Genomic DNA, 10926 nt, shown 5'->3' on the forward strand with positions numbered 1-10926 from the left:
GGTTTAGTAAAAGAGAGTCAAAATGGATTCTGGGCCATCAACTTGAAGGTATTAGGGTTTGAAACAGAAGAAAAATGCAACAAAGGAGAAGTACAGGAGACAACTTATCATGGCTGAAATCTGTGAGAGCCAGAGCAGTTAATATGAAAGCTTACGGTCCTAGAGATACTGATTTTCAGGCATGAGCACAAAGAACCACAAAACCTTATCAGAAAGGACAATATTGCATTCAAATACTATCTGATGGGAGTTGTATAGGCCTCCAAGCAGTAGTCAGGATGTGGGGAAGAAAATAAATCAGGAGATAGAAAAGGCAGGTAAGAAAGTCACCATTACAATAGTTTTGGGGGACTTCAACATGCCGGTGAACTAGGAAAATTAGGTTATTAGCGGATCTCATGAAAATGAATTCATGGAATGTCTATGAGATGGTATTTTTGGAGCAGCTTGTGATGGATCCCAGTAGGATCAGGCAATTCTGGATTTGGTGATGTGTAGGGAGGCAGATTTGATTAGGGAGTGAAAGGTGAAGGAACCCGTAGAGGGCAGTGACCATCATATAATAGAATTCACACTGCAGTTTGAGAGGGAGATGTTGGAATCAGATGTGATGGTTTTACAATTAAGTAAGGTAACTGCAAAGACATGAAGACAGAGCTGGCCAAAGTTGACTGGAAGGGGAGATCAGCAGGAAAACAGTGGAGCAGCAATAGCAAGCATTTCTGGAGGCAATTTGGGAGACACAGCAGGAATTCATCCTAAGAAAGAAGAAACGTACTAAAGGGAGTACAAAGCATGCATGACTGACAAAGGATGTCAGGGACAACATAAAAGCAGAAGAAAAAGCACACATGTGTGGTGAAGATTAGTGGGAAGCCTTTAAAAACCAACAGAGGACAATTAAAAAAGCAATAAGGGGGGAGAAAATAAAATATGAGGGTAAGCTAGCTAGTCATAAAAAAGAAGATTGCAAGAGGTTTTGTTTTAAGATATTTAAAAGGTAAGAGAGAGGCAGGAGTGGACATTGGACTGCCAGAAAATGAGGCTGGAGAAGTAATAATGGGGGAACAAAGAAATGGTGGAGGAACTGAATCACTACTTTACATCAGTTTACACAGTGAAAGGCACCAGTAGCTTGTCAGAACTTCAAGAGAGTTGGAGCAGAGGCTGAGTATAATGGCCATCATGAGGAGAAGGTGCTGTGGAAGCTAAAAGGTCTGAAGCCGAATAATTCACCCGGATCAAATTGACTACACCCCAGAGTTCTGAAGGAGATAGCTGAGGAGATTGTAAAGACATTAGTGGTGATCTTTCAGGAATCGCTGGAATCAGGGAGGGTGAAGATGGCTGAAAGAACTGCGGATGCTGTAAATCAGGAACAAAAACAGAAGTTGCTGGAAACACTCAGCAGGTCTGGCAGCATTTGTGAAGGAAGGGTCACCGGACCTGAAACATTAACTCTGATTCTTTCTTCACAGGTGCTGCCAGACCTGCTGAGCTTTTCCAGCAACTTCTGTTTTTGTTTGTGACTAGAAGATGGCTACTGTTTATGAAGTTAGGGAGGCAGAAGGAGGAAACTCTAGGCTAGTAGGAAGGAACTGAGAGCATTGTTGCTAAGTTTGCAGACGATGCAAAGATAGATGAAGGTGCACATCGTGTTGAGGATATGGGGTGGCTAAAGAAGGATTTGGACAGGCTAGGACAGTGGGCAAGGAAATGGCAGATGGAATAGAATGTGGGAAAGTATGAAGTTATGCACTTTAGTAGGGAGAATGGAGGTGTAGACTATTTTAAAGGGGAAAGGCTTCAGAAATCTGAAGCAAAAAAGGATTTGGGAGTCCTAGGTCAGGATTCTCCTAAGGTTAACATGCAGGCTCAGTTGGTGGTTAGGAAAGCAAATGCAATGTTGGCACTCATTTCAAGAGGGTTAGAATACATCTGCAGAAATGTACTGCTGAGTATGTATAAGATTCTAGTTAGACCTCATAGTCTAATACCTGAAGAAGGAGCGAGGATCCAAAAGCTTGCGTTTTCAAATAAACCTGTTGGACTATAACCCGGTGTCGTGTGGTTTCTGACTATATCTAAGAAAGGATTTTATGGCATTGGAGAGCGTCCAGAGGAAATTTACAAGAATGATCGCAGGGATGCAGGTCTTGTCACATGAGGAACAGTTGAAGACTGTTGGTCTGTACTCGATGGAGTAGGAAAAGATGAGGGGGATCTGACTGAAACTTGCACAGCACTGAGAGTGGATGTGGAGGATCTGTTTCCAATAGTAAGAGAGATCAGGACCCAAGGGCACAGCTTCAGAGTGAAGGGATGACTCTTTTGAACTGAAATGAGGAGAAATTTCATCAGCCAGTGGAACTCATTCTTGCAGAGGACTGTGGAGACCACATCATTGAGTATATTTAAGACAGATGTACATAGGTTCTTGATGGTTAAGGGGGTCAAGGGTTATGGGGAGAAGGCAGCAGAATGAGGAGCGGAACTGAGCGAGAATGTACCAAAGGGCAGCCTTGGAAAGTAACTAATATAAAAAACTTACCTCTCGGATTTGCGGCTTTCACTTCAGGAGAAGAGCTGAGCAGAAGTGAACCGGAGGGCAGCCTGGGAAGGCTGGAGTTTCTGAGTCTAAGTGTTTTGACTGGGGGGAAGCTGAAAAGTGATGTCACAGGAAGGGTGCGATTTGACTGGCTAATGCTAAATTTGAATCTGTGTCAAATTATTAGTTATAACTTGCGTGTAGATTGAGATAATAAGCAGAGATATAAAAAAGTTAAAAAATTAAAATGAAACCAAATTCAAAACTAGTTAAAATAAAATAAGAATGAAGGGTCATGTGATGTGTTGTTCTCACATGATGTAGGAGCAGATGGACCCCATTGTGGTTCCCACTGACCACAGCTCTAGTAAATGTTGGTTGCTGGAGGAACTCTGGCTCAGAGTTGATGAACTGGATTCTGATCATCAGACATTATGACACACCAGGGAGGGAGAGAGTGACTGGGTGCTGTGTTTCAGGAGACAGTCACACACCTTAGACTAACTAACTTGAATTCAGTCAGTGGTCAGGGGCAGGAGGATGTGGCTATGAGTGAGACAGGTAGAAGGATCCAGAAGGTAGAGTTGCAGGAGCCTCAGCCCTTGTCCATGTCCAACAGGTTCAAGAGTCTTGCTCCCTGTGTGGATGGGAATGGGGACTGCAGGGAGGATGAGTCACCTGACCGTAGCAGCATGGTGCAAGGAGCCATTCAAGTGGAGGGACAAAAGAGAAATGTAGTTGTAATTAAGGATAGTATAGTTAAGGGCATAGACAATGTTCTCTGTGTCCAGGATCGGGAGCCCCAAAGGTTGTGCTGCCTACCTCGTGCTCAGGTTCAGGATATTTCATCTGGGCTGCAGAGGAACTTGGAGTGGGAGGTTGAGGATCTAGCTGTCATAGTCCATGTAGGTACCAACAATATAGATAAAACTAAGACAGTGTTCTGCTAAGGGAGTATGAACAGCTAGGAGTTAAATTACAAAGCAGAATCAAAAAGTAATAATCTCTGGATTACGACCTGAGCCATGAGCTAATTGGCACAGGTTCAATATGATTAAGCAGGTAAATGTGTGGCTTAAAGATTGGTGTGGGAGAAATGAGTTTGAATTCATGGGACATTAGCACCAATACTGGGGAAGAAGGGATCTGTTCCGATGGGACGGTCTTCATCTGAATTGTGCTGGAACCAGAGTCCTAGCAAATCGCATATATAAGGCTGTAGACAGGGCTTTAAAATAAAAGGTGGTGGGGGTGGGGAGGCAGCGGTGGGAAGGTAGAAGGGTTCACTTGTAGGGGAAATTAGAAAACCTAAATTAAAGGAGGAGGTAAGAGTGCAGGTTAGCGATGAGGCGGATGGTTACCAGACAATAAAGATGAGGGACAGAACAGGTGATTGTCTTTATGCACCAAGGATTTATAAAAGAGTAGGGAAATTCACCAGTAGAACAATTTTAAAACCTTTGTATCTAAATGCATGAGCCATGTGAAACAAAATGAGTGAGTTAATTCTGCAAATAGAAAGAAAAGGGTACAATTTGGTAGCAATTACTAAGACATGGTTACAAGGAGATCAGGTCTGGGAATTGAATATCCAAGGGTACTCGGCGTTTCAGAGGGGTAGGCTGAAAGGAAAAGGAGGTGGTGCAGCTTTGTTGGTGAAGGATGGGATCAGTGCTGTAATGAGAAATGACATAAGCATGGGAGATCAAGATGTGGAATCAGTCTAGGTATAAATAAAAAATAGCACATGGAAGAAGTGCTTGGTAGAAGCAATCTATAGGTCTCCAAACAGTAGTTCTACAGTGGAGCACAGTATAAACCAGGAGCTATTTGTGGCCTGCAAGAAAGGTATGGTAATAATCATGGATGATCTTAACATGCAAATACATTGGAAGAATCAAATTGACAAGGTTAGCCTAGATGCAGAGTTCATTGACTGTATTAGATTGTTTCTTGAAGCTGTATGGCTTTTAGGGAGGCGCTGGCCTGGTGGTATTATCGCTGGACTGTTAATCCAGAGACTCAGATAATGTTCTGGGGACCCGGGTTCGAATCCCACCATGGCAGATGGTGGAATTTGAATTCAATAAAAATATCTGGAATTAAGAATCTAATGATGACCGTGAATCCATTATCGATTGTCAGGAAAACCCCATCTGGTTCACTAATGCCCTTTAGGGAAGGAATCCCTATCTGGTCTGGCCTACATATGACTCCAGATCCACAGCAATGTAGTTGACTCTTAACTGCCCTGTGGGCAATTAGGGATGGGCAATAAATGCTGCTTAGCCAGCGATACCCTCATCCCATGAATGAATAAAGAAAGAAAACGTATGTTGTGGAACCAACCAGGGAGCGGGGTACTCTGGATTTGGCATTGTGTAACGAGGAGAGATTAATTGATGACATCATAATTAAGGATCCTGTAGGGAGTAGTGACCGTAATATGATAGAATCCAAAATTCAGTTTGGGGGTGAGAAAGTGCAGTCCCACAGTAGTGTTCTGGAATTGAACAAAGGAAATTACACAGGTATGAGGACAGATTTGACCTGAGTAGATGGAGCAGGAAGGCTAAAAGGTAAGACAGTGGGTGAACAGTGGAAGTTGTTTAAGGAGCTACTCAATTCCTCACAGCTAAAATATATTCTGGTGAGGAAAAGCAATGGTAAGAGGGAAAGAAAAAACATCCATGGCTGAACAAGGAGGTCAAAAACTAGGGTATACCATATTGTAGAGCCCAGTGGCATGCAGGAGGATTGGGAAACTTTCAAACATAAACAAAGGGATACAAAAAAAATTAATAAACAGTGCTAAGGTAAATTACAAAAGAAAACTAGCACAAAATATCAAAAAGGATAACAAAAGCTTCACTAAGTATACAAAAAGGAAGAGAATCGCTAATATGAATATTGGTCTCTTGGGAGATGAAACAGGAGAGTTAATAATGGAGTATACTTAAATGGCAAAGATGCTAAATCAATACTTTGCCTCAGTTTTCACTGTGGAGGACAACAGTACCATTCTTATTGGAATGGGCAAATCAGAAGCAATAGAAAGGGTAGAACTTAGAACAATCAACATCGATAGGGAAAAGGTACTCAGCAAACTATTAGGATTGAGGACAGGCAAGTCCCCTGGGCCTGATGGCCTACATCCTAGGGTATTAAAGGAAATGGTGGCAGAGATAGTGGATCCATTGATTATAACATTCCAAAATTCCCTGGACATGGGAAAGGTCCCAGTGATTGGAAAAATGCTAATGTAATGCCCTTATTCAAAAAGGGATGGAGGCAATATATGAGAAACTACAGATCAGTTAGTTTAACATCTGTTGTTGACAATATGTTAGAATCAGTTACCGAGGAAGCAGTATCAGGACATTTGAAAAGTCAAAACGCTATCCATCAGAGTCAGCATGGTTTTATGAAGGGCAAGTCATGTTTGACTAATTTGCAAGAGTTCTTTGAAGATGTAGCAAGCAAAGTTGATAATGGGGATCCTGTCAATGTAATATAGCTGGACTTCCAGAATGCATTTGATAAGGTGTTGCACAAAAGTTTAATTCACAAGGTTAGATCACATGGGTTTAGGGGTAATTTATTAGCTTGGATAATGACTGGCTGTTGGACAGAAGACAGAGAGTCGGGATAAATAGTTTCTTTCCTGGATGGCAAGAAGTAACTCATGGGATTCCATAAGGTTTGGTCCTTATTTACAATCTACATTAATGACTTGGATTCAGAGATAGAAGGTTCTATAGCCAAATTTGCAGACACCACGAAAATAGGCGGGGTGGCAAATTGCAATGAGGAAATAAGAACCTTAAAAATGGATATAGTTAGTTTAGGATAGTGGACCAAAATGTGGCAGATGGAGTTTAACATGGATAAGTGTGAGGTCATGCATTTTGTTTGAAAAAATGGGAAGGCAATCTACTATCTAAATGGGGAGAGACTTCGGGGTGTTCTGGTGCAGGGGTATCTGGGTGTCCTCATTCATGAGTCACAGAAAACTAGCATGCACGTTCAGAAGATAATAAAGAAAGTGAAAGGAATGTTGGATTTTACAGTATAAAGAATAGAATATAAATGTATGAATGTATTGTTGCAACTATACAAGGCATCGGTGAGACTGGTCCTGGAGTATTATGCACTGTTTTGGTCCTCTTATTTGAGGAAAGATGTCATCACGTTGGAGGCAGTTCAGAGGAGGTTCACTAAATTGATCCCAGAGATGACGGGTTTCTCGAATGAAGAGAAATTGAACAGTTTAGGCCTATATTCTCTGGAATTTAGTCAACATTCCCAATAATCGTGACCTATGAGATTCAGTGTTTTGGAGGGAAGGATGGGAGGAGACGACAATAATGGGAAGAAGAATGCTAATGGTAATAATGATGTTAATGACTGCAAAGCCTATGCAAGCAAGTAAAAGTAACAATGCGCATCAAGTGGCGAGAAACTTGAATGAGCATTTGAAGAGAGATCTTAAACTCCACACTAAAGAGCCATATTTGATAACTCACAATTAACAGATGTAATTAAAGAAGAGTGACTGCACATCAGCAGTGGGACAGTCCTGCTTAGAGATATTGAGCAGATAGCCTAGGGAACACACACCCACAGCCCAGAGATACGCTACACTGACATTTCTCTCTGCAGGTAGAAATGCAGTCTTAATGCACAAGATAGAGCATTTAGGATTATCTCTTTGGTTTTGTACTTGACGTCCATATTTATAAAATCCATATGATTTTGAACAGTGCTACTCACTCAGAACACCTTTAATTCTCCATGTTTCATATTTCAGAATTTTGTTGCTTAATTGTCAAAGTGGGCTATTCTTTTGCGTAAATGTATTGTAGAACTAACCTTGGCCTATCACCTCGGCATACAAACACAGAGAACTAGGCCTTAACCATCTAATTACTGAATCCTGAAACAGCATTGGACAGATAACTGTGCAGGTGGTAAGACGACTGCATATACTGCAGAAAACATAAATATCAGAGACATAACTGTAAGACAAGAAAGTTGATTTGAAAAAGTCTTGAGTAAACCACAGTTAACACGTAAATAGCACTGACAGCAATGTTGGTCCATAAATGTTAAGAATTCAGACTCCCAGTATGAATCTTCTCACCTTGGGTGCAAATTCTGACACTGAGGTCACCAGGCAACTTAACTTTAACGGACAGAAATTCCTGTAGGAACATTGACATTCATTCTCTAATTCTCAATATACAGTCCCAATGGGAAACACTGTGCCAGCAGCAGAAATTCATAAAATTTTCACCCAGTTTTCCATTGATGTTTCACTCTTTTGGTTAATGACTTGATTTGAAGGGTTCAGTTAGATGTATATGGTATTCCAAGTCAGCTATTGAGAGAACTAGATTATCTGATATAGGTCCTAATTGGAAAAAATAATTCATCAAGTCACTTTTCTACTTTAATGCAAGATTTTGGAAAAGTATCTCTTTTATTCTAGCAGCTACATAACTGCACAACTGCTGGCTGAAGATATCATGGAACTATGCTTAACATAAAGGATGGTTTTATTGCATGAGCTTTGGCAGCTGAACAATTATTTGGACACTAAATTAATAAACAGGAAAAAAAAATCTGGCCTAACAATTTTCCCACCAACTGCTAAATTAAAAAAAATATTAGGCAATAAACTTTGTAGTTACTAAGATATTTGTGACATGAAGAGTAATGACGTTTTCATTACGGTCTTCAGCTATTAAAAAAGCTTAAAATAAATTGTAATTGTTAATTTTGTCTTTGGCCAGAAGATCATAGACTCATAAACTAAATTACGACAGAAAAATACTGTTTCATGCTGCACTAAGCATTAATCATTGGTACGCATAGATAATACATTAGGTCAGACAAAAGTAATGTTTAGTTTCCTGTCATGAAACTTTTAATAAAATTGATGAGGGAGGGAGGAACATGCTGAACATAATAAAGGTACAGGATATAATTAAAAGTACTATTGAAAAAACTCAAAAGTTAAATCATGCCTTTATTCTATACCACATAAAACTAACAGTAAAATATTTTAGTTCTTATAATGGAATACAGTGAAGTGCAAAATAGAATTAAAAGCATCATTTTCAAATAAAGGAAAGTTAATCTTCTTCCCTTCCTCTTTCACCTTGTTGATGTTTGGATCTTTTGGCTTGGCATTGCCATATGAAAAAATATAGATTGCATAGGGTTGTCTGAACAACTGATAATACTCCATGCAGTTCTTTTATGGGCAGAAGATGATCCACCAGTAAGGCAATCAAGCAACTCTCATTTTTTTTCTCTGGTGATCTTCCTTCTCCCTGTGATGGAACCCAGCAGAGATCTCTAGGGCTTATTCAATTGAAGTGGAGAGGCAAATCACAGTTCCAGGCTTCAAGTTCTCAACTGTAACATTGCATTCAAAAGGCAATGAGAGGGAAGGTGGCATGAAAATATAGCCATTAGAGCACTCCCTATTCTGTTTGTTTCCAAGTAAATGTTTGACTTTGAGGACAATCTGCCATATACATCCGTTAGTGTCTTTTGCAGAAAGCATGCTTCAATTATAATGTGGTAACAAAGCATTCTGCCTTGCAAAGAAGGAACGTTAACAACACTAAGCCTAGCTCCAGTGATTCAGTCATGAAAAGGGCTTTAGAAGTAGTCATGAGTTCTTCTAGTCTTTACAAAGAATACCACAAGGCTGAACAGTGTAAGTGAAAAATGTGCTGGATAAAATATGTACGTTTGGAAAAGGAAATATAATGTTACATTCTTGATATCCTGTTAAAAATACATCATTAAAAATGTTTTGATGGCTCACATGTTTAAAAATGTCAAATTGAAACCTCATGAATGATCCAGGAAAACCTTAAAAATACTATTCCAACATATTATCCACAGCATTATCAAAGAGTCACTAAAATGCAGAAAATAGTGTAAGACTATTCATATCTCCAAGGTCTTTGCCCATTTTGGTTTCGTTTGTGATGTTATTGAAGGACAACTGGTAATTTATACAAAATGTAAACCATCATGTTTGATTTTTAACCCTTGTGGTTGAATTTTGAAAAGCACATCTAGTAGACTTTCTCTAAGTCACTCCTGATAGTATCTCAATTTCTTTCTTTCATTCTCTCCAATATAATTGAGAACCTCTATGTGACCTTTATAAATGTGTCTATCCTCATAATGTGCAATTAATATGGTTCCAAAGTCAGTGTTATAAAAAGGAATGGATGATGACAACTTTGCCAAGAAATGTTATGCTTGGACCAGATTTTATAGACTGTTTATAAAAGATGATCTTTTTGTAATGTTTGTACCTCAGCCCAATTAATTACTCATGCAGCAACTAAATCTAAATCCAAACATTTTCTATACAAAACATGATGTTTGTGCAAGAATTTGTTCAAGTACAATATATGGTTGATTTGGCAATATTCACTGTGCTGAGGAATGATATATAAATAATCAGAGTAATTTATGTTCGGTTAAAAATGCACATTAAAACTTTTTTTGGGTCAGTAAACAGGTATGGATTATGAACAGTTTTGTACGTGGCAAGTGTCTGCTTACTTAAGATATGCATTTTAATTGTACAAGACAATCAAGCATTTCAAATTAAAAGCAGGATATTGAATAACAAATGATACGTTACAAAATCATTCAGGAGCATCTCAAAAGTTTCACAAAACAAGTTACTTTTATGTGACTTGTACGCAAGTATATACACAAATGATTTTGAATACACAAACATCCTACTCTGAATTGACGAACCAGTTAATTTGCTGTTGATCTCACTGGTCAGGGAAATAACATTGGCCTGAATGTTGCCTCTGCTCTTTCTCAAATCTTGCCTTCAGATCTTTTCTATTCACTTGAACCCTTGAAGTTGACAGAAAATTTGAGTCCAGCCCATATCCATAGGACTTCATTGTTTGATTAATCACTTGAGAAGTTTATTTCTAAATAAAAGTAAAATATGTGTAAAAGCATTGAAAATGGAAATAGAAGCAGCATAGTGAAAGGATTACATCATATAAAGCTTCCAACTTTAAATAAGTTGACAGGAAGTGCAGTGAAATGCATGATACATAACGTTTGCCTACTGAGGGCTCATTATTCCATTTTATGAGTGTAAAAGTGGAGTTGTTCTGGAAGAGAAATCAGACATGCTAGTGATTCATCATTTCTAAAATCAATGCCTGACTCTAATTGAATTATTTGTTGAAGGAAGATGTGTCAGCCCCTAATGTGTCAGTGTAAAATTCACAGAGTAATTAAGGGAAAAGACACTTCCCAAATGCTACCGAGATAGTAGGAACTGCAGATGCTGGAGAATCCGAGACAACAAGGTG

Source organism: Rhincodon typus, chromosome 7 (assembly GCF_021869965.1).
Source record: "Rhincodon typus isolate 14 chromosome 7, sRhiTyp1.1, whole genome shotgun sequence".
In the NCBI taxonomy this organism is placed as follows: Eukaryota; Metazoa; Chordata; class Chondrichthyes; order Orectolobiformes; family Rhincodontidae; genus Rhincodon; species Rhincodon typus.